General features: G+C 38.6%; 1 long non-coding RNA gene across 6 annotated transcripts in view; it reads left to right on the top strand.

Annotated features, from left to right (window-relative positions):
• Window positions 1-26,149, top strand: part of LOC148673804 (uncharacterized) — a 74,932-nt gene extending 48,783 nt beyond the window's left edge. For all 6 annotated transcript variants that reach the window (XR_015936121.1, XR_015936119.1, XR_015936120.1 and 3 more), the window contains 2 exons: window positions 18,888-18,976; window positions 25,868-26,149. This is a non-coding gene — a long non-coding RNA (uncharacterized LOC148673804). The remainder of the gene's footprint in view (window positions 1-18,887; window positions 18,977-25,867) is intronic.
• The last annotated feature ends 142 nt before the right edge of the window (window positions 26,150-26,291 follow it).

The following is a 26,291-nucleotide window of genomic DNA, read 5'->3' as shown; positions in this document are numbered from 1 at the left end:
TTCTGCTTGCGTTTGTGTGTATATAATCAGTCAGCTTACCTTGTCATATGCATATAATAACTCTGTTTACCTTGTGTGTAAACATAACATGTTTTCCAGTTTGATTTATTAACTCATTATATATTAATTTGGTTGGAAACGTGCATTTGTATAGTCAAAAGGTACATGTTGTAAAAATGTTTCCTACATAAATACTTGGTTCTATATAAAACGTTGATTTGTCTGTTGTCTGTTTCAGAAGAGAAGCAATGCCTTTTAACAAGCCCCTAAAAGGCACATCTTTCAACAAATGACATTTCTGGCTATTTCCCAAGGCAAAATGCTGTTTATTTTCTGAGGTAATTTATTGTATATTTTAGCAAACTGAGAGCAGTCTCACTAAACGGAGGGAATTATTTAACCCTTTTTTCTGTGCTCCTTTCTATATTTTCCAATGAGCTCAGTAAATTCGTTTCCAAACAACCTTTAAATACCAGTGTTTAACGTAAGGTGAATTCAGTTTTGAAATATTTTTTTGGTGTCACCTCACAATAATTTTTGGTGTGAGTTTTTGCAAGTGCAGTGATTTTTTAAATCTCCTTTCACTTAAAACCACATATACCAAAACCTGAAATATGCATTTAAAACCAAACAGTTGTGATGTGGTTTCAAGATCTGGAGACTCTCTCTTATAAAAATGAAAAGCACTATTAACTGCATTGTGTAGAATTGAAAACAGAATTATTTTGCCTTTTTTATTTTTGCTAAAAAAATAAATAAAACATTTGTCACTGGCAAAGCATTCTAATATAATATGTTATTTTAAATATGTATCTTACTACAGTTCCAATATGTATTAAGTATGTAGATCAGGACGCACATATTTACACAAAGGGTTGTTGGAGTATAGAACACGCTACCCAGCCATGTTTGATATCCTGCCTTTTTTAAGACATGGCTGGCTGAGTTTTTTAGAACAATTACTTACTAATTACCAAATGGGCTAGGCCCAAAAAGATTCCTTGCATTTTAATGTCCATAGTTTATACAGCCTCCTCTTCATACAGTACGTTTAGGCCCAGATAGTATTTACTCTTTCTTCTGAATCAAACCCAGACTGTATTTAGTGACAAAACAAATTATATTTTTAGGACTTCTAAAGAGCATTTCTCCCATACAAAAAGGCAAAAGAACAGTTCTACGTCTGATGTACATGAAAGTATGTATTTTTGAGCTAAGTGGGAATATTCAATGTGATGTTTATGTGGACTGTTTTCTTCTGTTTCAGACATATTCGTAACACATATGTTTTTAGTTCTGCCTTTGCATTTAAATCACAAATACATATCTTTCAAAAATCATTTGTGTTGCCAAATAATGAAGAGTGCAGATGGTTTACAAGTCCGGTCCTTTAGTAACTGGCCGACATCACAATAAAGACAGTCGTGAATAGGTGTCTGCTATATGACTGGTTTCATTGTACATAGTGTCCTTTTCTCCTTGGGTCTGAAGTTCTGCAGTGTTTGTCTACCTTGGTGGGTTCCCCTCCCCAGTTCTTTAAGGCATTCGTTTGTTTCTTCTCCTGCATTATTTATCTGATGGTGTATTTGCATATTAAACAGCAGCTCTTTTCATAGTTGGTCTACAACCTGGAATGATGAAAGAGAAAGCTCTGCACGCAGATCCATTAACGCCAGACAGTGCTGAGATCTCCTTTTCCTATTTGCGTTTTTGAATCCACTACACAGTGCATTTTTTTTTATTTGGCAAGATAATACTGTTAAGCTTTTCCATTAAAACATTAGTGAGTGAATATGCTTGCTTAAATCACAGCCTCCATCCTTCACAAATAGCTGTATCTTTCTGGATTAGTAAATTTCAAATACTTCTACCCAATGGTTTATTTTCTTTGATTTTATTAATCTAATAATAATTCTGATTAGGAAACCTTCTGTTTAATTCTGGCACAATCTATTCACCTTATGGTAACACCACAATCCAATGATCATTCTAATCACGTCTTGCCGTGATGAAAAAAATCTCAGCAGATATTTTCCTAAGAAATAATTTAATTTTTAATATGTGCAAAATTAAAAACCTGCCACAACCCTCCGCAGGATGAACAGGAATGGATATGAATGGATGGATGGATAGCTGCATAGATATTTCAAACATGCTTTGCTAGCAGGTCACAACATCTTGTCTACACATAATAATGATGCCTTTAAAAACATAAATTGATGGTAAGATTTAAGACGGAAAAACATACATCTGATTAGCATGCATTCAGACTTTCACCCCATGGAAGACACCGTTAAAATGATGCACATGACTTGCATGCCTCATACTGTAAACAGCGCTCCCATTCCATTAGGGTGTCAGGACACCAACAGTTAATTTCTTGCATGTTTTGCGAAATGTTTCCGGTGTGGGGTTTCCTGAAGGCTTCTTTTGTTTAACAAAGCTTTTAGAATTCAGAAAGAGGTGCAGCGCAGAAGGAAATGGGATGAGAAACAGGAGTGTTGCGACAATGAAAAAGCAGCTGCAATGTCTGAACTTAACCCGAATTTAAGAATGCACCGTACTCTAAGCGTGCTCTCTCAAGTGCGGTGCGGAGAGGAGAGAGCCACTCGCCAATCACCTCTCTCCTGATCAACTCTCTCCTGCAGCACGCAGTGCCAGACATCTGAGCGCTCCCCCCCCCCCCTGCCCTCCTCGCGCTGATCGGCTCTTCCATGTGGGAGCCACACATTCAGATCTGTGCTCTCGCAGCAGCAAAAAGTGCGCTGGTGGGGAACCGGAGCTTGATTCGCCACGAGCAGACACACCTGTGTTTGACTCCTCCGCTTCAGCATTAAAAGCTGCTATTCAGATACTCTCAAATTCTCAAAATGTTCAATTCTGCGTCTAGGCAGTACCGGGTGGGAGAAAGGCCTTAATTTCGAGAAAAACTCTCTATCCTCTGTTTCTTAAAAAATCTGAAAAAAAATACTGCAATTTTTTTGTCCTCTAAATCTCACATATGTTCTGTATACGTGGCTGATTAGAATGCCGAGCATACAGTCTCTCCTCACTAATGGTGGAACATTCATTTACACTCATTAGCCAGGTCTGGGCAATAGGGTGACACTGTTGTCTGGGAAAAGCACAGAATAGCACACAGAGGAAATGGCTGGTGATGCAAAAGGCCCAGCTGCAGGCCCATGCACCTCCTGTTGCTGGAGCCATGGGAATGAAAACTAGTTGGGTTCAAGGTCATCGCTAACATTCAGCTGCCATGGGCTGCATTGTCTGCAAGCCCTCTCTCCCTTGACACCTTCAAGAGTTCTTTCTGGCGACCAAAAAAGAACCAGTCAATTGATACCATTACACTTCATGCACACACTGTCTACAAGCTGGCTTTGAAAGTCCTGAGATGTATTAAACGCAGTTTCGTTAGCGGGGAAAAAAAACAAATCTTGTGTTTTCTGTCTTCCCCAGCCCAACTCTTTTCAGCTAAAACCTTTTTTTGTTTTCATTTATCACTAAAGCCTGGATTCTCTTTTTTTCCTTTTTTATTGGCATAAAAGTACAGAATGAGGCAACTGTTGAAAAGAAGGAGGGGACAAAAGAAAAGGACAGGAAAAAAGGAGGTGGAGGGGAAGGAATATTTATCAGTTAAAGGAGCTCCAGGCTGGGAAGGCAAATTGCTCAGAAATAATATAAGACTCAGTGGTGAAAAGAGAAAATATAAGCTTAGATCAGCAAAGAGACAATGATTAGCTTCATTGTTGGAGGCCTTTTGAGCTTCATTGCTCCCAAAGAGTCCCCACTAATGAATCTATCGAAGGTTGGCAGAACATGCATTGAAGACAAACTAGGTTATGGTGGTCTTCCAAAGCACTGTAGTTTGACATAATGATGCAGAATACTTGCACATATGGTGTCCTTAATCTGGGACCAAGACTGGATTTTCTGATGTATTTAATTAGAAGAACTCAGGCCTTTGTCTGTATCCAAACTGCTTGAACCTCTTTTACAATTTAATTGTAAAGTATACACCTGTTGTACACATTCTATATGTACTGTATTTATCTATAGGTCTATAAAGGCTTACAGTGTATGTATATATTACGTATTTTAGTGTTCTGACTTGTTTGTTTTTTAGCCAGTGTCTGACATTTAGTCAAAGAGACATTTCCCTTCGAATTCCATGGCAGAGAAACCTCAGGGCTGTGTTTTAGCTTGTGCAGCCTAATGGAAACAAGCCTGACATATCTCAACTTTATTTGTTTTGGGTTTTTAAAAAAAAACCCACACAAAACAGTAAACCATTGGTCTAGGTTTCTAATCCATCTCTTCAACACTGTGAAACTTGAACTTTCCAAATTTCTCAGCACATCTGCAAATAAAGAGCATAAAAAGAGAGTACAACAGGATAAATCAGCTTGCGTTTGAAATCCACTGCAGCATATTAAACGGCACAGTTTCATTGTAAGTAAGGGCGACCCCGCGGCGTCTTGCGGTTTGAAGCTAATTGTTTTCGTCAGGATGGGGACGTCTGGAAGTCCATTCCAGTGCCCCACCAGCAAAGCTTCAGTAACTGAGCTGGCCTGCAGAGAATGAGCCCACTTTGTAGCGACACAGCAGGCTCAAGCACCACCTATTCTGCTCTCCAAACTGTCATGCATAACAACTTTATTGTGCTAAATTGAACTTGAAAGCAACCAAAGGCTATGAGAAGGAGAGGCTATGAGAAAAGCGTGCTGTCAGTGCTGGCCTGGAAAGAAGAGCCTGAGACAGGAGAATAAAAGACCTGGGCCCATGGACACAGCACATTGTTTCATTTTGGAGTAGGATTCCCATAAGGGGGAAATGGCAAATGGGATGTAAATTTATTAAAATGCATTCCCCACCTCCAAAGTTTGCTGGCTGCGTCCGCTGGACTTTCCCAGCTCCTTGATTTGTTGCTTACTACAGCACTATAATGACATCCAGCCATTATTGTATCAGATGCTTTTTGCAAGGATACAATAATGATTAATAGCCAGCTGAAATTTTTCTCATGGGCACTGAAGCACGAAAGTGTTAAGCAGCCACAACACTCCTCAAATCCCCCTTTTCTGCTGGGCTGAAAAAGTTCTCTTGTACCTCTGCATCTGGGAACAAAGAGCTTGTTAATTCCAGTCAGCTTTTCTTCATGTAAAGAGAACTTGTTTTTTTAAGTAACAGCTTCATGGGCCTATTTAACAACGCTGATCTTATTTCTTTCTTTTGCATTTTTATCTGATCTCTAAAGCCTTTTCTAAGGCCTTCTGCTACTATGTTTTTACTATTATTAATATTAATTGGTAAGTTTCCTTTGCTGTTTTAGTTCTTGCTAAGAATTTATGATTGCACAAAATTAGATAAAAAATCTGGTCCAGGCATAACCCTGGGGCTTGTTCAGGGTGCTGTGAGAGTCAACAATAGGCTGGCTCTATTCATTGTATCACTCTATGTTCCCATGAGAGGCTTACTACTGAGAAGGAGTATATCAGTTTTCCTGACAGGGGTGTTTATTCATTATATGGTGGTAGGCACCGCTCAATGAAAAAGATTCACCTTACGTTTTGATGTGTATGACACACACTCTTAAAAGACCAAGCCATTCTTGGCCATGGTGAATATAGATTAATTCTCTTATGTATCTGTCTGTTGCGTTTTGATATTATCTGCCTTTATGTTATAACACCCACATATTTGTAACAGGAATAAAAACAGGCACTATTTACTTGTGGCGTATGGCATATTTACCCACCTGAATGTTTTTCTGGACTTCAGAAGTAATTAATATGATTTAAAGAACTTTGGAAAAGCTGTCCTGCAGTTGGGTCATAATTCATTTGCTATCAGGACATCTAAATCTTAAATCAGTGAAAAATAACAACAAGTTATGAAGATGGTCATTTAGAATGTTTGAGTAACCTGATCAGACTGTAAACAGATCAGGGTGTGCAGTCCTGGTCCTGGAGGGCCAGTGTGCTTCAAGACCTGTACTGGATACTCCTGGATTAGATCTTTCTGTGACCTGCCAAAGCAAGTGAAATACAGAACACAGCAATTTATTCTGATCACGTTTCATAAAACAAAAAAGTCTAGATTAAAGGGTTTACTTATAATAGACTTTGAATTGTAATATGAATTTTCTCCTTCCGACCAGTTGCTATGTTTCTGTCTTATTTAATTTAAGTATTCAGATATTCTGAATTGCATAAGAATTAAACTGAGAAACTGTGAGGTCCTGTTTCATGTTGACATGAAAGATCCTGGGACATACAGCTGACTTGCTAACACAAGGGTGTCCATTATCGAGCGTACAACGTTTGTACAGACTGAGGAGCTGCCTCAATGTGCAAACTGCAAAGGAACAAGGAGAGGTTAATTAACACAGAGAAGTGCTCCGTGCCTAACCAGATTCAAGTGGTAAACAGGAAACACTAAATGGACTGTTTCAACAGCATTAAAAAGATGGAGAACAAATTACAATTTAGTCAGTTCAAACCAAATACTGTGCAGATGCTCACAATTCATTTTATAGCAAAAGAGCTTTTAAAAAAGTGAATACCTCAGTAGTTTCTGTCTGAAAACACAGAGTCCTGATGTTCAGACAGGGGTTCAATGCTCTTTATTGTTGGGATGTAACCAGATGCTGCTGTGAATTGTTTGATCCTCTGTTTCAGAATTGAAAGACCCTTTAAGTCAAAGACAATTCTGGGTGAGGGGAGAGACCCTCCCTTTCCTTTAGAATAGGAATACAACTGTTGGATTACCTGTTTTATAGTTATTTGACTCTCCATTTAAGAATATGTCTGTCAATGGGTTTTATCTTTTTTTTACTATTGGCCTGCTTGATATATGATGCCAGGGAGACCTGAAAAAACAGAGAACTAAATTTTTTGCTATGATTTCCTGTCAGATAGCCTGTACACACTAATGTGAATATATTTCTGAATCCAACAGGCACTCTCCCAACTCCCTCTAAAGTATTTCTTCCCAATCTTGTGCCAGCATACGACTTCATCAGCAACGTTTATGGGTTTAAATTTGCTAGGAATTAATTTTACTACAGTTAAAACGACATGCCGAGCACGAGAAACAAGAGATCCTTCATTTAGTCTTGCACCAAGTGGAAACTCGGCATTAAATGATATTGATGACAGGGCACATAGCCATTAGAATAAAATGGGTTTCGGTTTTCTCATGCTGGCTCTGTCAAGCTGATTTTACTTCCTTTGGTGTCCCTGGAATGTAAAAGATTTATTATGATATCATCTTTTGTTTCAGTTTTTAAAAAAGAAAGCTCAGCTGTATTGCTAAAAGTGAAGTTGGTTGTTTGTTTGAAAACCTATCTACAGTGCACATCCACACTGAGCCGAAAAGAGACATATTGAAACGTAGTAAAATGTGATGTGGGATGTTCACATTTTGATTTGCAGGGGATGGCAGGAGGCTTGGGCAGGACGATGGGGCTTTGGCTAGCTTTGCTGGGGCTCTGGGTTCAGTTCCCGGGCTGTGATCTGTGTGTTCTCCCTTTGTCAGTGTGTGTTTTCTCTCATGGCCCAAACACATGCTGGTGGGTTCATTGGTTCCTGAGAAAGCTGGGAGTGTATATGTCTGTGTGTTGGTGTCTGTGCCCTGTGGTGGACGGGTGTGCCGTCCAGGGTGCAGCCTGCCTTGCACCCTTTGCTTGCTGGGATAGGCTCTGGATCCCCTGCAAGAAGAAGGTTAGAAAATGGATGGATGGAAGGAGGCTCGGCTGATGAAGGCTTTCACGCCAAGCGTAGGCTGTGCTCTATGATCCTAGTGGAAGCCTGGGTCGTTCCGCTAACTGTGACCAGCATCCCCCAAGTAGCAGGGCGTCTCGGAGCCTCTGGTGAAGGGGTTGGCATGAGTCAGCCAGGGCTCTCTTGGAGAAACAGCGAGCTGCGAGACTTGACATGTTCCCGCAGGCATGCAGTGAGGAACGTGGTTATCTGAATCTACCGCGCTACGCCGCGGGGTTTGGCCTAATGTGTGGGCGAGTCAGAGGTGGCTATCTGCATTTTTCCCTCCCCCCCGTGTTGGTACAGGGGTCATCGCGTCGAGCCCACACATAGGGGAACATCAGAAAGTCTACAAACAGGAGGACGCCAGTCAGACCATCAAGCGCCCCGGTTGCTAGTGGCCGATTGATCCAAGACTCCGATGTAGCCATGTCCGGAAACATGCCAGGGTACTGACTGGGTCGCTTGGTCTGTACTCCCACAGCCCTTTGAGTAAAGAAATGCTTTCTACTCTTGGTTTTTAACCTCTGCTCGTGTCCCCTAGTTTGTCTTCACTGTTGACTCTAAGGCTTGGCTGTGTCAATGACTGTGAGGCTTTTCAAACTGAGGTCTCCCTCATAGTTTTCTCAGCTCAAGACTAGAACATTCTGCTCTCCTACCCTGTCAGTGCAGGACTTTCCTTTGAGCCTCAGAACATCTCCGACTGCTCTAATCTGGACTCAGTCCAAAACAGCAATATCTTTTTTGTATCGTGGCAACCAGAACTGTTGAGAATATTCTAGGTGATGTTGTGCTAGTGCACAGTTGTGCTATTGTTACTATACCATCTCTTGATCTAAATTATGTCATTTTAACTATATATCTTTGCCTTTTTTACAAGATGAAAACATGTCAACATAAACACCTATATCTTTTTCTTAGGTGGTTTATTCAAACTCAAGGTTTCCTATTTTAAATTTATAGGTTAAATTATACACTATATTCTACTCAACTGTATATACTAATATCCTGTGCATTTTGAATACTACTACACACAGACTTTATACCAATTTGAGCTCTAAAATCTTTCTTCTTGAACTCAGCTACCAATTAGATACAACCCGTTTGTATTTGAAAGTCTCGTTTCCTCAACTGATAACGCCAGATTACTAAAACACAGCTATTAAGTCAGCTTTTCTCTACTTAACTCTAGAAAACCTAGCAAAAAATACTTTTGTGAATGCTGTACAAAATCCTTCAAGACAGTTTTGCCTCTATTGGTGGGGTGTACTATAGTTCATGCTGTCATGCTAAGCTAATGAACAAGTAAAGGTTTATTCCATGCTGAAAAGAGAAGAAAGGAAACACAACGTTTCGGCTGTGGAGCCTTCACACACCCGAAGAAGGCTCCACAGCTGAAAAGTTGTGTTTCCTTTCTTCTCTTTTCAGCATGGAATAAACCTTTACTCGTTCTTTTGCAGGAACAAGTAATGTTGGAGTAATGCTGATGCAGTTCCCTGCTTGAACTGCTTTATGCTAAACTAATGTTTAGTCTGGCAGATAAAAAACATTTCTGACTGGATTAAGATTAAAAAAAATCACGATTATTTGTAAGCATACGATTAGAAATGGGATATTTATTCTCGATGCTACACATCCAAGCAATTTCTTAAACTCACTGTACATATTCTACTTTAGAGCTGAATTTGATTTTACTTTCCTGTACTCAGTCTACTCTGAGATGTCTTTCCAGTGTACAAATGTAGTTTTTAGAGAAATAGAACAACCTTATTTTCCTCTGCCTTCCAAATGTCTGATGCATTGGCATATTGGGCTTTAGTGTGAGTACTGAAATGGGAATTTTATACTGAATATAGAGAATAAAAGTCATACATATTAGGACCTGCTGGGAAAAACTCCACTAAGAAGAGGGCAACGATACAGATGGCAATGTTTTCAGTAATGTATCATGGGCTACTGTAGTGCTTGTATTGTGCACATTGAGCGCTGCAGAAAAGAAGGATGCAAATATTGTAGTTGGATGAGTGCAGGCTTTTTTGTTCGACCCTGACATTTTTGTCGCATCGAAATAAAAAGGGCAGTGTCCGTTGAAGATTTGTGTATAACCATCTGTGGTATAAACCTTGGGAAACGTGAGAAACTGTAACTCGATTAGCATAAGAATAATTGACACATCAAATTAGCTGTACAATCACAGAAGGTTATTTGTTGGGGTGGGCACAAGCAGACAATGCTGCCGTCTGGAAAAAAAGCGCAGAGACACCGGGATTAACCCTTTCACTTCTCCTCTGCTCTGAGGAGCTAAAGCCATTCTGACGAGCCACTGCAGTCTAGCAGAGGGGGAAAGAATAAATAAAACTGGGGGTGTTGGCATTGTTAATAGCACCAGCTTACTTTCTGAAGACAAAGAAATATGAAGATTCCTTTTTTTCCCCTCATTTTTTGTCATTTTCCACAGACCTTTTCTGTCAATAGACTGAATGTCTAAACAAGGCCTCTACATTACGCACACGCAAGCACATTTGAGAGCGTGTGGACTCCTAAATATCATTTATGTATTTTCCCATTGGTATGATCTACACTGAGGGAAAATGTACGTCTAAAAATAAGTCTGTTTTTATTAGATCCTGTTTTACAAAATCAAGATTAACAATTGATCAAAGCTGCTGATTTCGGAAATGAGCAGAGGTTCGGTTTTTTATCCTTAATGACAGCTGTAGCAAGCATAATTTATATGATATTTCTGAATAAAATCTTAATGCAAAAATGTGATTAGATCAGACTACAGGCTGGTTGGTATATGTACAATATCAGAGAAGGTCACCAGCAACAAACAATGACAATTCAAACCGAAATGCACCTCATAGATGAAACAACATACAAGACCTTTAGTAAGCAGATTAACATTCATAGCGCTGAAGCTTTAGTGCAAGTTACGTTAAAGAGGACAAAAAAAATTCCTTTTCAGTCACCAACATTTCTTTTACTCGTATATAATGTATACTTTTCAGTTCATTACATTATGTATGGTGGATTGCGTTCATTACTATGCCTGTGAAATATATAATTGTATGTTTTCTATATGAATATACTGTATATATTTATATTTAGTGGTGTTTTATCAGTCTTCCATTTGCAGTTACGGTCACGAAAGGGTTAACCTGCAGCAGCCCGTGGCTGGGTTAAATATAAAGAAATGAGACAATAGCTATGTACAGTTTTGTTTCATGGCTGCAACAGAGGCGGTCCTTTGGATAAGATGTGTGAACATATTTCTCAAAGAAGCTGCATACATAATTGAGGCCCCATGGAAGGGCATTCATCCTAAGTTGCCAGGCTGCCTTCATTTCAAACACAATTGGTATTCATTATCAATTTAAGAACATTTTACAATTCACGTACGATACAGCAAAATGTTTCGTTTTTAAATATATTTTCCCGAATTGGCTGGCATTTTACACAAACATTCTTTACTGATACTGTTAGTATCAGTAAATAGTAAGCGTTTCTGTATCCTAAATTATTATTTTAATTTATGAACAATTAGGAATTGTGCTTGGTTTTTTTTCTGCGCTTGTGCGCGTCACCTGTCTTGCACTGGATATACTGCTGTATATGATATTAGTTAATTTTCAGGAAATCATATTACCAGACACTGTGTTTAACACCTAAGACTTTAAAACAAATGGAAAATAAACAGAAACAAAAATGCTTTTTCTGCTGCTTCTGCATTTCACAATTATATTTATTTGTTTTTCCTGTTAGGTTTTTCAATGTTCTTTTGACACGTAGCAGTCTGTACAATGAGCCTATTATGCTCTATCATTTGCATTTAACTAAGTGCTCTGTAAAAAAAGAGATACCAGTTAATGCTGTATGTTTGTATTTGTATCTTAAAGTATAATTTTATTTTATTACAGCCTTCTTCACCTTAACAATAGTAATTATAACATATTTTATTTAGAGATTTTATTTAGGATCATTTGGCAAAGTTTTAGTTAAAATGTGGCATTGGCTTGTTGGTACATGGTTAAAGTAAATGAATATGTTGAAATGAAAATGAATATGTTTTAATTGTTTATAAAGCCTTAATAGATACTATCCATTGATTGATTGGTATGAATATTAATCGACTCTTTATCCAATCACATTGTAACGGGAGATTATTGGAGATTGAACTCTTATCATCCAACTCCGCTTTTTAAAGTTTCTATAAAGTTAAAGTTATATATATATAGTTAATATAGTTATACTGTATAAGGTCAAAGTTACAAAGTTACTAGAGTCACATGAGCAATCATCAAACACAGAAAATCATACTGACCGGATCAGTGTTACCTATCCAACACTGATAAGATACATGGGTGTATTTATGCATCGGAAAACTCACACACTTCTAGTTTAGGGTGAGAGCTAAGAGCAGCAAAAATATCGTCAGGAGAGAAAAGTTCCATTTTATGGCAGTGGCATCTCCTCTTATGCTGTGATTGGATGGAGAGGTCATTCAAATGCATACCCATAAGTCATTGCGACTTTAAGGTTTGAACCTCACTCTGAAACTTGCTCATTCTAAGACAACTATATGTCAGTTCATTCATTATTATGTCGCTTATTCCCGATAAAGTGACCGAGACCCTCTCCCCGGATTATAGGGCTCAGGACAGGACTACACATTAACGGTGAAATGAGAGCTTCTTTCTGTGAAATGTGTGTCTATAAGGATATGGTGGAAAGACACCTGTATTATGATTAATAATTAACAATGATATTTATTAATAATTCATAAGAATGAACTCAGGTGTACTTTTTATATTACATTCATGTGGCTGGCAGTGGCTGTAGCTTTCACAGATGTGAGGGAATTCTGTTTTCAAACTTACAAAACCTGACTTTGTATTTATATTCTCTGCAGCGAGATTACTTCTCTTGAAAATCTTACTTTGCCATCCTAGGTTTTGCTGCAATCCACTTGTACAGAGAACTGAGACTGATGTGTTAACATCGTGCCGTTAGATACAGGGAACAGGCATTTTAAATTTAATTAATATTTCATACACAAGAGGAGCTATTGAAAGAAATTTGTAACTTGTAAGTAGGTTAATGATGATCACAAATCGTGACCTACTTTTACGACTTGCACTTAAAATATGCATATACATCTGTATCATTGGTAAGCACGGTTTAATTTTTTATCATTTTTAGCTCATCATGTTACTCATAGCAAATTAATAGTACCATGGTCTGGGTCAGCCTACTGAGGAGCTCTGATTCACACTTGTTTACCGATGGTAGAAGTGTCTTTGGGTATCCATGACAACACTCTCGTATGCCAAGGATATACCAAAGCTATTCTGCCAAGGGCAGCTGTGGATTTGAAAGAACAAAAAACAAAACAATAAAAAGGTATTTTAACTCTTTGTTATACCTTTATATAGACAAGTTAATTCAAATACAGTAACATTTCTGATGGTATTTTTCATTCATCTGCAGCATGCGGATATTTATACTTTATAGGCTTGTCCTTCTTATCTAAAATTCCCTGTATGTGCTGTGTTTAACTATTTGATTGTCTATCACATTGCCCCTACTGTATAAAATATCCATATACACTATATAGTGGAAAGGGGTTGTTAACTCATTCCTCTAATTTAAACTGCCAGCTACAGTATGTCTAAAAGAGAATTATTTTCTAAAAACCCACACAAGCCTTACTCACACTTTGACTGAAGCATAGTTACTTGTGCTCTCTCTTTAGGTGGATGGGTAGTAATCTCCATACAGTACATTCTGAATCATTAATGATAATAAGGTAGGTTTACGTTTGTAGAAAATAAAGAAAAATTTAGATACCGTATTCCTAGATGTCTCCAGTTTATTATAATTTAAAAGTGAATGTGTATCTCCTAACAAGAAATGTTAATATAAAAAATTATTGCTTGTACCATAGCACTACTTCTACATTAAAGCACTCCTGTACCACATTACATGTTAAAATTACATTATAACACAGCTGAGAAATGTGTTGTTTTGACGAAAACTATGTTAAAGTGAAACTATAGCAAACAGAACAAACTAAAAATAAATATAAGCTTTAGCAGTGTTATAAATTCTGTGAAGCTTTAGAATATAAAGACAATTTCTGAAGTTAGTTTATTCTGGTTTTTTTTTTACATGGTCGTTAAACTCTTAGGAAAATAAGTAAATGGGTTTTGGTTCTGATCAGAATGTCAGAGAGTTAAAAAATAAAATCTTGCAAAGAGAAAAAAAAAGGAGAGTAAATCCCAAAAGGTTTGGTGCAGCACATTTTTCCTATCTGGTTGGCGAGCTGTATTAAAAATTCTGTTTCTTCTTTAAATCCTTCTCATCATAATCATGGCATGTTTCTTAATTGCATTGTACAGTATTCATGCCACAGGATTTACATTTCACATAAGGTCTCTCAGGAGCGGGAAGGGATGAAAAAGGAATGGGGAAACGTAGTCTTCTTGCTCTTTTCTCCTGCACACTTTTGTGTATTTTTAAAATATTTTTGGCATTCCCTCTCTCATGGAATTGTATCTTTCTAAGTTCAAGGTAAATTAGGGTGTTTTCAAGGGCGAAGACGAGCGTTTCAGTTTCGCAATGAGCGATGTTGTTTTCCCTTTTTAATGAATGCCCGTGTTGTAAAATGGTAAAAACATCATATTTTTATTATAAGAAATCAGCTGCAGTGACCAAGGCTATTAGGAGGGTCAAGGCTGTGGAAGTTCAAATCCAGCTCATGAAGTTCAGAGCCTAGGTATAATGAAATCACAGAGATCTTAAAAAAAATCTCAATTCTTTTTTATCTAATTTTGTAGATAACTAGCTTTTCATGAGGTAACTATAATGAAGAAATGGACTGAACTCGGACATGTCGGGTCTAGGATGGACTCCTGGATTCTTCACTACATTGATCTCATTCTAAAGAAAAGTATGATGACTTCCTTCAGGAAGGTAACATTGTGGGAGAAGATGGTAAATGGCATACATTTTATAATGGAAGTTTTGCTGAAAAGCCATGCAAGAACAGAATCAGTCCCTGATACAACAGTGATCGCTGTCGAACTCTGGTGGGCACTGTAGCTCTGCTGTTTGTGTTCTGGAATTGCAAAGAGAAACAGCCAGCTTTAAATTGCACATGTACTGGACAAAATGTGTGGCCTTCCCCTCTCTAACAGGCAATTCGGGCCCACAAGCAATTTGCATTTCCAAACTGAGGGTAAAGAGCAAAAAAACCACTGCCAGTTCCAAATCACAGGAAGGTGAAACCTACAGCAGGCTTAAGCCATGGTTAGTCTGTGTGTGGAAATGTGCGGAGACAAAGACTCTTAACTCAGGAAAAGATCCTTGTTAAGTCCTGTCAGTTAATTTCAGAAACTTGATTTCGTCCAGAGAAGCATGTCAGTGGTCTGCTGTATTCTGTGGGTTTGCACTGACTGCAGTGGAGTGACACTGGCCTCCAGCCGACTGCATTTCCACATCCAGGAAGACAGACAGTAGGGTACGACAAGTGCTGTCTTTAGATAAAGGAACATATACTGTACTTGAGGAAAGGTTGCGCCAGTGTTTGTGATAGACTGATATTCTAGATTCCCTGTGTTGGAGAGAGAAAAAGTGAGAGTCAAATCATAGTCAGAAAAAAAGAAGTTACGGTCCCTGTTGTACTCTCAGTTCTTCGCTTTCTCGATGAATTAGCTCCAGTCCTTCTGAGACTCAGGCTTATCATGCTAGTGTCCATCTGTCATTTCTTTACCCTTTACCTGGATAAGTTTTGTGCTGATAATTAAGAAAGTTCCAGGTTTCACAGCAAAATGATCTTCCAGCACCACAAGGATCTAAATACTACACATAATTTAAGACGTAGTGAAATACAATAGCGAGGGCTTTGCCTGGGAGAATATATAGTACACTGGCAAAATGGAGATCAAACTAGGTTTAGGTATTTTCTGTGAGCAGAGTCTCATAAACAAGATGCATTAACTTTAGGTAACATGTCGTGATGTCATGACTTTTTACCATTAGCTCGGTGTTTTGCTGCTCAGTCGTTAATTAGGTTTTGTCTATCATACATTTTCATTCCTAGCAGTAAGTAACTGAAGCAGGATTTACACACTGTGATGTAAATGGGATCAACACAGAGATGTGGAGTTTCCTTGAAGGATCATTTCCTTCATGAAGTGAACAGAAAAAACTGAACTGAACACACAACATTGCATAAACAGAATTTTTAAGCTATCCATTGCTAAAACTACAATTTTGTATGAAAGATATATATAGATTTATATATAATTTATTTAAATGCCGGCTAATTCTATTTACTCTTTCTTCTCCAGTACGTTCTTCTTCTGTCTTACCTGCATGCCATGTCTATGGAGACATAAAGGCTATTGAAAATGCCAGGTGCTGCAGGTACCTTCAAGTGTTATGTTCTAAGCAATTTTGTTGTCATCTTCCAGTGTTAAACATGATGTAATTGAATTTCAGCCAATATTGCTGTACAGCTCTCGTATGGCACAAACATTGAGAGCAGATTCCAGCTTTAGGATCACTGCCAGGTGTAATTTCATTCAGTTCTGATACAACCACCAGCAGAATAATATATTAAAAAATTTCAGTAATACTAACTGTAGCAATCTCCTCGGAAATGGTCCACTGCTGTTAATTTTCATAACCAGATACAGCTATCCACATGATCTTATACCGGTACTAACAACGCAGCCAAAAAATGACCAGGTAACAGGACCGATTTCAACTGGAAAAAATACTGGATAAATACCTGGAGCTGTTTTTATTCTTAAAGACATCTGAAGAATCTGAAGGACAAGCAAACAGGGCAGTCTCCCTCATATATGGGATTCTCTGATATTTCTTTGTTGTTTTTTAAGCAAGAAAGGTTTGTGGCTTTTTGCTATTCATTGGTTATTTAATTACATGACGTGCACCCATCTCTCAGCCTTCCCCATGCGGTTCGGTGATTGTCTTCTGGCACCATCAGCTTTTTCAAGTTTTCAAGCTTGTTGATTGCAGCCCCTTGGAGAAATACAATATAGATACAGGGTCTGGAAGCAGGTTATATTATTTTGCAGTGATGTGTGGTTTGGAATGCATTCCAAGTCAAGGACTTTCAGATTTGAGTTTTTAGGCGATTACCCTGGTGTTGCTCGTGAACACAAGAATGCTCAAATATGTCATGTGAGTCCTCCAGCTCTTGTCCTCTATCAGTTGTTTCTGGTGTTGTGAATATTCTGTTTTATTGAAGGATGGGTGCAGGTAATATTTTTTTCTGTGTATTATTCCCTTACATATATATATAGACTGGGAACTTACAGGGCACCAGGTTAAAAAAATGGCAAATGGCCTCGATTAAAGTATTCTCAAAAGTCTGCATGCTCGTATACGCAGGTGTTTTCCTAAGAATGTGAAAACATGAAACCTCAATCAGCTGTCAATGGGGCACAGTGGTTAATAGTGCTGTGGTGCTGTCTACGTGGAGTTTGTATGTCCTCCCCATGTTCATGTGGGTTTCCTCCCACAGGCCAAAAACTGGTCGTTTTAGGTTAATTGGATTCTGGGAAACCTAGCCCTAGGTGTGCCTGTGTGCCTGCCCTGCGATGGACTGGCGTCCTGCCCAGGGTGGACCCTGCCTTGCACCCGTTGCTTGCCGGGATAGGCTCCACCATGACCCTGTACTGGAAAGGGCTTAGAAAATGAATGAACAAGAAACAGACTAAATGAGGTCACTTAGCCCATCCCTTTTGAACAGTTTGTGTCTCTATGTCATTAGCAAAGCAGCAGTTGCTCCCTTTAATGAATAATGGGACATTCCCATAGACAGCTCTCCACAGTGTGTGAATGGGCAAACATCTTATAATAGAAATCAGAGTTTTGGTCCTCCTACAGTACAGTACGCTTCAGAGAGCATTTTTATAGTCTTTGGAAATATCCACACAAGCAATGCAAATATTTTATTGGTGTTATTTTCAGAAAAAAAAATCCTCACTAATGAAAGGAGTTCAGGCTTTCCAGAGGGAAGGCACGGGATCACAGATGAGGAAGTGCTGTTGTTTCTTAAGTAAACACAGGAAAAATTGCTGAGTAAAAATTTTGTAATTTAATTCTGGAAACTTTGGAATGTTTTCAGCCTCGCAGTTGAGTGTATTAATGAATGAGCAGCATTCTTCAAGAGCTCACACCCCAACAATACGAGCTTTGTAGCGATGGCCATCAATCAATTGAATCTGCACTATTTATTCAACAGCAAAGAGTTTTATTACAATTTACAATAGAAACGGAGCAGGGTCACAGGGCAGTGCAGAGGTGACGTGTTGGAAATTTGCCACCCATTCACCAGAATGTAATGTTTCACTATGATTCTGTTAATCAGCACAAATATCTGAATTTCATCCATCCATTCATTCATTCAAGTGCTTTTTCTTTAGAGAGCAGCAGCGAGCTGGGGCACTGTCCTGGACAGCACAGGACAAAAGGATAGATGATAACCCATTGCAGGGCACTTTAAATTTTTGCAACAGCCAATTAAAAAAGTTGATTGTAACGAGGCTGAACTGTGAGTATAACCCAACAGAGGATGATGTTCCCGATTCATATGAAATGGAACCAATAGCTTTGGTATTTTGCTTGCATGGTCCCACCCAATCTGACAATTTTTAAAGCAAGTCCAGTGCAGCTTTACTAAGGTAAAGTACAGTTAAAGGTGAAGTGCAGTCTGAAAGTATAGCTCTGTTATATGTGAGGAGTCTTGTACTGAGGGCAAAACTACCCTTGAGGCACAACAAGACATCTCTACTTGCAGCTCTGCCCCCAGAAGATGAATCATCACAAATAACTAAACTGAGCTGACTGAAAAAAATACAGTAAATTATTTACAGGAGCCTGTACTCTTAATCTTTATGTGTATCATATTTGTTCAAATCACATGGTGCCATTCTGATGCACTGGCAGATTTGCAGTGGGTCCAGTTTTCATCCAGTTTTACAGCTTGATGACATAAAGCAAAACAATTACGTCAGGTAACCTTCTTTATCAAACAAGACTCACTCTCACCGAATGCATTTTAATTGTGATTGTTTCATTTTCTTCCAGGAAAGAGGCGTCTGCAGGGAAAAATATAGGTGATGCCTTCATCTGAAGGAAATGATTTTACTGCAGCTTGGGAGGAACATTCGCTTCAAGTGAGTAAAATATTAAGCGGATTAATACACATATTCCTCATTCTAGAAGAGGAATATTGTAGAAAATGGCAGTAAACTATGTTTCTGAAATAACCATTTATATCAGCCTTGTGGTCTTCAGTTGCCTGGAACATTAAGTCTTCTCTTTGAATTAAAATGAATATAAATCTTGTTAGGAAGGGATGAAAGTCATTATTGTCTGTTTACGATATGTTTTTATTTAGAATTGAACTACCCCAATAGCAAAATAGGTTTCTTTCAGTGTACTATAACCCACAATGGAAAAAAAACTGGTCTGAAACTTATCTAACAAATTAATTCATAACCTAATCAGAGACATCTCGAAGTATACCACTGGATTGATACTTTATCGATAATGTGGAATTCACTTGCTGATTGCCTTTTAAAAAACACATTTGGCCAGTCATATTATCATTTAGATTGTGAGCAAAATATACTGAGCATCTAAAGAAACGTATCACTCCCTGTGATCAGAAAAATTCTAAAACCTTTTTGTGGTTGGTGCATTGACATTTCATTATCATGGGTAACGGGTAATGAATGGGTAAATTCACTATCCTGATTAATATAACTCTTCAAAACTGTTGATTAACAGTGTGGCCAAGGGTGTGACTGTTGGAAGCAGTACAAGCTCTACATCTCAGACACCTGCTTTGCACAAGGTGTCGTTTTCTGCCCCATTCCTTTTAGGACCGTGGACAAGCAAGTGGCTGATCACTGGTCTCTGAGCCCTTAATGCCACATGTACTCCCAGTTCAATACACAAAGGTTAAAAGGAGCCCATGGCTGGAGCATAACTGCGGTTTACCTGAGGTTTTGCTCTAACATGTTGATGTCACAAAGGTATTGTTCTGTTCTGTTCATTTTCATGAGCGTTGGCATCCAACAGATTAACATCTCAGTTCACCTCATCAGCTGAGCCCAATACATCCTGTCACTAATGAGACGAGTGCTTCTGGTCAAAGAGTCTGTCATTATCAACTATGAACTATCTATAAATCAACAGCCAAACCACTTAATCAATACTCAGAATCCCACTGTTTTATTTTCCGAAAAACATACAGTATATGCATAAACTTAGTGCTAAGTTTCTTTTGATGTGTAGTACTACCATTACTACTGATGCTCTTTGTGGAGACCAAAATGTCATGGGAGAGGGTTCTTCGTACACTGTAGACATTTGTGCTTACCCCATCTTCTGCAGGTTGAAGATTGAAGATCTGAATATAATTGATCAACTGCAATTTAATTGTATGTAGTTTTTTGTATTTAGTGGTTATCCCTAGATCATTTTTTGTTTTTGTCTAGCAGATGCTCCAATGATTTTACTAGCATGTTATTCACATTAGGGCTGCACTTCATTCTTAGACTGACTCCATATTAGATGGCATTCTTTTATTCCTCTGCGACATTAGTTTTTCACTTTTACTTTTACTAGCACAAGTACGAGTACCAAATCCAAAGTGTGGTGGGATGCTTCTGAAATTAAAAGAGCATAACAAGATGTAAGAATATCATTTATATCTGGTGGAGAGTACACCAATCATCAGTTAGATGTTCTCTTTTTCACTCTTGTAGTTCTTTATTTTGGTCATATAAATTATATGGTCAGATAAATTATGAGTTAAGGACAAAATACTGACTTTGGAGCTTCCGTTTCAAGCAGTTCCAGCAAGTCTATTCCAGCAGTACCGAACACTGAACCAGGATTTCATCCTCTTTTGTTGCGTAATCTTTTTCATGAAGCGAACACAAATGCAATATCTTATTTCTGCTTAGGCATTTTGACACAACAATATTTTAAAAAATAGCCTTTAAAGATAGTAATATCTCTATTCAGAAACCTTGGGTGAGATGACAGTGCTTCATGCCCACGTAAAGTAAACAATGTAACACTGATCAGCTGGACAGTATAAAACTGAAATAACACTTTCAACCAACTTCATGACATTGTTCAGCTGTTCACAAGGCTGATGGTCACCAGTTTTCAACTCATAAAGGTGTAATGCTCAACTTACACATTTTTTAAAAGGGCCATTTCAAAATCTCACACTATCTCAAAGTGTCTTGGCTAACATGGAATCATAGGGTCACCCTACTTAATTGCAGGGACCTATCTGTGTGCCCAGTTAGAACAATCCATACAAATCACATTGAGCATATGTATAAAAATGTAAAAAATATCAATTGATTTATTTAGATTGTTTCACCTCTTAAATCCTATTTCACTAGGAACATTAACACCTAAGATGAAAGCGTCATGGAGTGAAATTGTGGCTTAACCCACTTGGCTGAGGGCTGGCCTCTGGCCAGAGGACAAGGAGGTCATGACCCCCTGCGGGGTGACCGAGGGGCAGCCACAGAGGGGGAGATGGGGTGGAGGTGGGAAGCAAGAAACATGCAAGAGAGAGATGGGGATCTCGTAGGTATTTATAGAGTTTGGGAGAGGAATGGATTGTCAGGAGCGATTGCTAATTACTGACAGCTGAGTCTGATTGAGCTTGGTTGTTGTCATCCCTCCTGAACTTTTGTTATCAACTCCATTTATTACAATGCTGTCCAAGGGGAAAACGCACAATTATAACCATGTTTGGCCTAGATACCATAGGCTGCCCCCTTACAAGTCTCCAGTATGCACATATACCAGTTACATTCCTTTGTCTCTGAAGTAAGCAAGCCATTACAGATAAACAGGTTCTGTCCGTCATCTGTAAAGCTATTATTCTCTGTTCCCCCAAAAAATGACTATGTATTATTTGCTCTTCTGTCAATATGATGCACAGCATGGGATGTTGCTGAACAAACTTTTGGGATTTGCGTAAGTATTATGGTTACCAACTATGCTATTTTGACTGGTCTGTGGTTCCCCATTTTGGGAAATACTGCTCCATCTAAGTGAATGCAGTTTTGCAAACTAGCAATTCTTCATTTTCTTGGAGCTCCACGATAAGGAAAAAGGTTTTAAAAGTGGCGGCTTGAGATACACCCAGATCCATGAGAGGCATAGAAGTTTTACGCAAGACTTTCTTGAGATGCTTTGTTAGAGGGATTGCAAGTGAGTTCCGTACATTCCCATTCATTTTTAACCACAGTGTTTTCAAAGTGTACGGATTGAAAATTGCTCTGCTTCAGTGATTTTTGATCCACCCCCACGAGGAACAATGACACAACCATGCCATTTTCAAAGGGAAAGAAAGGCAGGACAAAAAAGCAGTCCTACATCGCCTTCCTAGATCTGGTACATTGGTATACAGTGTGTTCTAGCAGCTAGCGTTTTCACTCAAGGTGTTCTTTTATATGATCTTCTGATTCCCTCACCTTAAAACTCTGGCTTCCTTCAGAACCTTAACAAGTGTCACACCCTGCTGCATAGTAGTATTCAAAAATAAATGTTGAATATTACCATTAATGTGCTCGTGCAAACAAATCCTCCATTAATCTTTTGATCCTAATCAGATCTTTTAGTTGGGTGAAAAGCTGTTCTTTCCCAGGAGAGATGGAGAATCCCATGCCTTCTATACCATCAAGAAGTGTTGTACCTTAGGAGAGGAGAACTATAATTTTACTCCAGAATCCTAGCACAACATTCCTGCATTAAAGACTGTCTGCTTCACATATGAAGCAACCTGCAGCTTGAAGCTTTAGAATATTTCCTGGCCCCTCTTTAAAGACCCAAGCACAGGGCTTTCTAGATAGTATGATTATATTTGTAGAGGGCAAAAAGATGGATACTGTCATGGCTCCAATGTTTAAGGCAAGGAAGGTCCAAAGCAGTAGATCCTCTAAGGGCTTCAACAATATAATGTGTTACTGTAATTATGAGTGTTTGATCTCCTGAAAGCATCGCTGGTGATTACAACATAAAGCAAAGAATCGTTTCCAAGTTTAGTCTCAGAAAGGTATTTATTCTCTCACGCTAGACGGCTGCTCAGAGGCTGTTCTTTAATACGATTGTCTTAAATTACTGATTGTAAAAACCAATTTGTAGAATAGTAAATTGGCAAAACAATGGACTTTTATCTTAAGAACATAAGAAAGGCCTGTCAGGCCTATTTCACAGGGGTTAATTGATCCAAGAAATTCATCCAGCTGTTTGTTCAAAGAGGACAGGGTACTGACTTAAACAGCATAGCTGTTACTTTTTCATACTCCTGCGTGAAAGAGGCCACAACTCATTTGGATAGTTTTCAGCACCCAAAGTACTTTATGTTTGTGCCCCCTAGTTCATAGTTCATTGTCCTTTCTGAAGAAATCTGCTGGATTCACTTTATCAGTGCCTATTAGGACTTTAAACAATCTGGGATATGTCCCTTCATTGATTTCTCTGTTCAAGGCCAAAGAGTTACATTTTGTGTTTTTTCTATTTTTAACCATTTGAAATGCTTTCTATTTAATGTCATATGTACAGTACATAATATATAACAATTGAAATTTCTAATAATGAAATAATTATAATTAATAAGATAACACTGATTTATTCCTTCTTGACTCATTCTGGGACATTGCATGATTTGGAATTCTTGGAATGTATATCAGGTGGATGTTTAGGTATGAGGTTAGGTATTTAGATAACATGTCCTTACAATACAACATTAAATTACAATTCACAATCACTGTTATTATAGTATATTGAGAAGTATATTTGTCGTATATTTTAGGAGATCCCTAAGATATAAAAAAACAGGTCAAATAAACTTGTGTGTAAAAGTGTTATATTCAAAAACAATGTTACATATACTGTATAATAAGGTGTGATATGATAGTCTGTCTCAGCTGTGCGCAAATGTAGAGTTGGTATTTTTTGTTATCTTGTCACCATTGAGCTGAAAATAAGGTTCACTGGCTTTGATCCACCACTAACATTGTTCCAGTTCTGACTTTGGGTTTGGGAGATGGGGAAAATGTATCATCCTGGATGCTTTATAAGCTTTCTGAATACATGTGATACCATAGGAATCTGGTTTGGTCTTCCTGCCGTGACAGAGAAAACCAGGGCTGTTGGTGTGTTCCAAGTGAGGCTTAGGGATGGTGCCATTGATGTCCCTGCAGGGATTGATTGGCAATCAGGATCAGCCTGCTGATGCAAGTTTTCAACCATGACTGCATTTCATATGGCAATCTTCCATTTGTACTATGGTCCTACAAACCCTCAATGACAGAGACATAAGTAAATGCTTTATGGTGTTATTGAGCGGACATTTTGGGTGGTGGACAAATTTTAATTTCGCACTTGCGCTTCCCTCTGCATAAAGACTGTCTGGCTGAACACAGTGCTCAGCTTATCTTTTCTAGCACTTGGCGTTTTGGTTTGCAGCAGATGTGTTTAAAACATATTTTCATCGCTCATTCGTTCCCACTCTTTCCCTAGCATCTGCAGCCTAGACTTCTACAGAAAAAGGTTCCCCTCTCACCGTTTTCCATTAGTTGGTGTCCAACTGGTATCGTACAGGCCCTCCACTCCCCCCTGTCAAAGCTTCCAGCTGTATACGTTGTTGGAATTTCTTCTTCTGGGGGTTCAGCTTGGAATAGTTTCTCCTGCATTCCATCTAGGAACCTTCAGCAAGTGGCAGCTGTCTTCCTGCTTTCACATCAGGCTATTCTTCCAGTCACCACTGCTCTTTTTGCTACCCGCCACAGGATTTTAATTTCAAGCTAGTCATCCTAGGTTCTGCTAGTGCTGCCACCTGTCCGCTGACTTTCATTCTGTCACCTGCATCATACCTGCTTCTAACGCACTGCACATCATTCACATAAGCTTGTCAAACATGCTAAAACCCACATCATATGCACTTCTCATTCATTCCATGCTACATGCATGAAACTGCTTGCGCTTACGTCAGTGCTTGAAATCTGCATTGGTGTTTTGGAGATCCTTTTGGGGGTGAAGTGACAGCTTTTGATTTCTGATCAGCACTGTCAATACCTCAGCCAGGCGAGTTAAATCCAAAGTATTAAGCATGAATGGATGAACAAGGCGCTCCTTGCATCTTTACTAGCACCCCTCCCTTCACCCCAGCTTTACTGTGACAGCATTTTCTACTTGGCTTGTACCTTATGAGTGAGGGAGGATGTGACAGCATGGATATCCAGCCAGCACTGTCATGTCCTCAGCTAGGCAAGTTAAAACCACAGTATTACCATGCTCTCCCTTCATCTTTATACAGTGTATTATCTTTTCTATTACAGTTGCATAGAACCAGACCAAAATAGTTAGAAAAGAACATTTAATCCATTAGAACAAAGGCAATAGTTCCTCTACTAGTTTCTTTCATTATGAATGTAGAGATGATGTAACCTGAAAATAGTTTATTGTTAGAAATAACACCCTGCAGTAATACCAATATTGAATTTAATCAATTCAAAAGAAATACAGAAAAAGTAATCAAATGGATTTTTTAGATGAAGTTTGCTACTTCCCAAGGATTAAATCTAGAACTGCATCTTACAGGCTTGCAATGACAAAGACATGTGCTTCTGTACAGATAGCCCATACTGAATGAGCTCACCTTTTTTATCATTAGTCATCATTCTATATAGTTCCAGGAAACATAACACCATAATGTTGTTTTCAATGATCTGATGAATTTCTGAGTCTAAATATCACGGTCTTCAGAAGCTGTGAAGCACTGACACACCCAGGATGGCATAATGTGATTTACAATTCATGTTTTCTTTTTCATTTTGAGTGTCTCTGCATTCTAGTTTCATAACACACCTACCTCAATTAAGGCAGTCCATTAAACAGTTCCTCCATCTTCTGAGTCAAATTCTAAAACACATGTGAAGACAAACCATAGTATTAGAACACACGCAAAAGGTTTTTCAGTCATTCATGTTTTCAGCCTCTTCAAAAAATACATTTCTTTTCAGGTGGACGTAGTGGCCAAGTACAAGGGGTGAAGAACTGTGGAAAGCTGGAGGGAAGCAGTGTCGCTCTGCTGTCATCGAGGCTGCCTAGAAAGTAAGAATCTACCAACAACAAAAAACTGCATGGAATACAGTCTGTATTTATATCTTTAGCCTTGCTGGCAGATGTGGTGAACATGCTATATTTATTAACTGATATGGTGAAACACAAAAAGAACATTCATTAATCTCTGTGGCTCTTTTAAGTTGATCTTACATGTCCTTAATAAATTGTGGAATATCCAATGGTGTGTCTGTGTGCTTCTTGTCTTCCATTCATTGCTGCCCTTCACCTCAGTTGAACCCTCTGAATAGCAAAATGCCCCACAGTAGGTCTTTGAAAGGGTCTTAGAACGTTCTGCATGTTCCAGGCACTTCTTGTAGCCTG

The sequence above is a fragment of the Lepisosteus platostomus genome, chromosome 4, assembly GCF_059453375.1.
Source record: "Lepisosteus platostomus isolate fLepPlt1 chromosome 4, fLepPlt1.hap1, whole genome shotgun sequence".
NCBI classification, from domain to species: Eukaryota; Metazoa; Chordata; class Actinopteri; order Semionotiformes; family Lepisosteidae; genus Lepisosteus; species Lepisosteus platostomus.
Note: the sequence above shows the minus strand (reverse complement) of the source record. Positions and strands in the feature narration are given on the sequence as shown.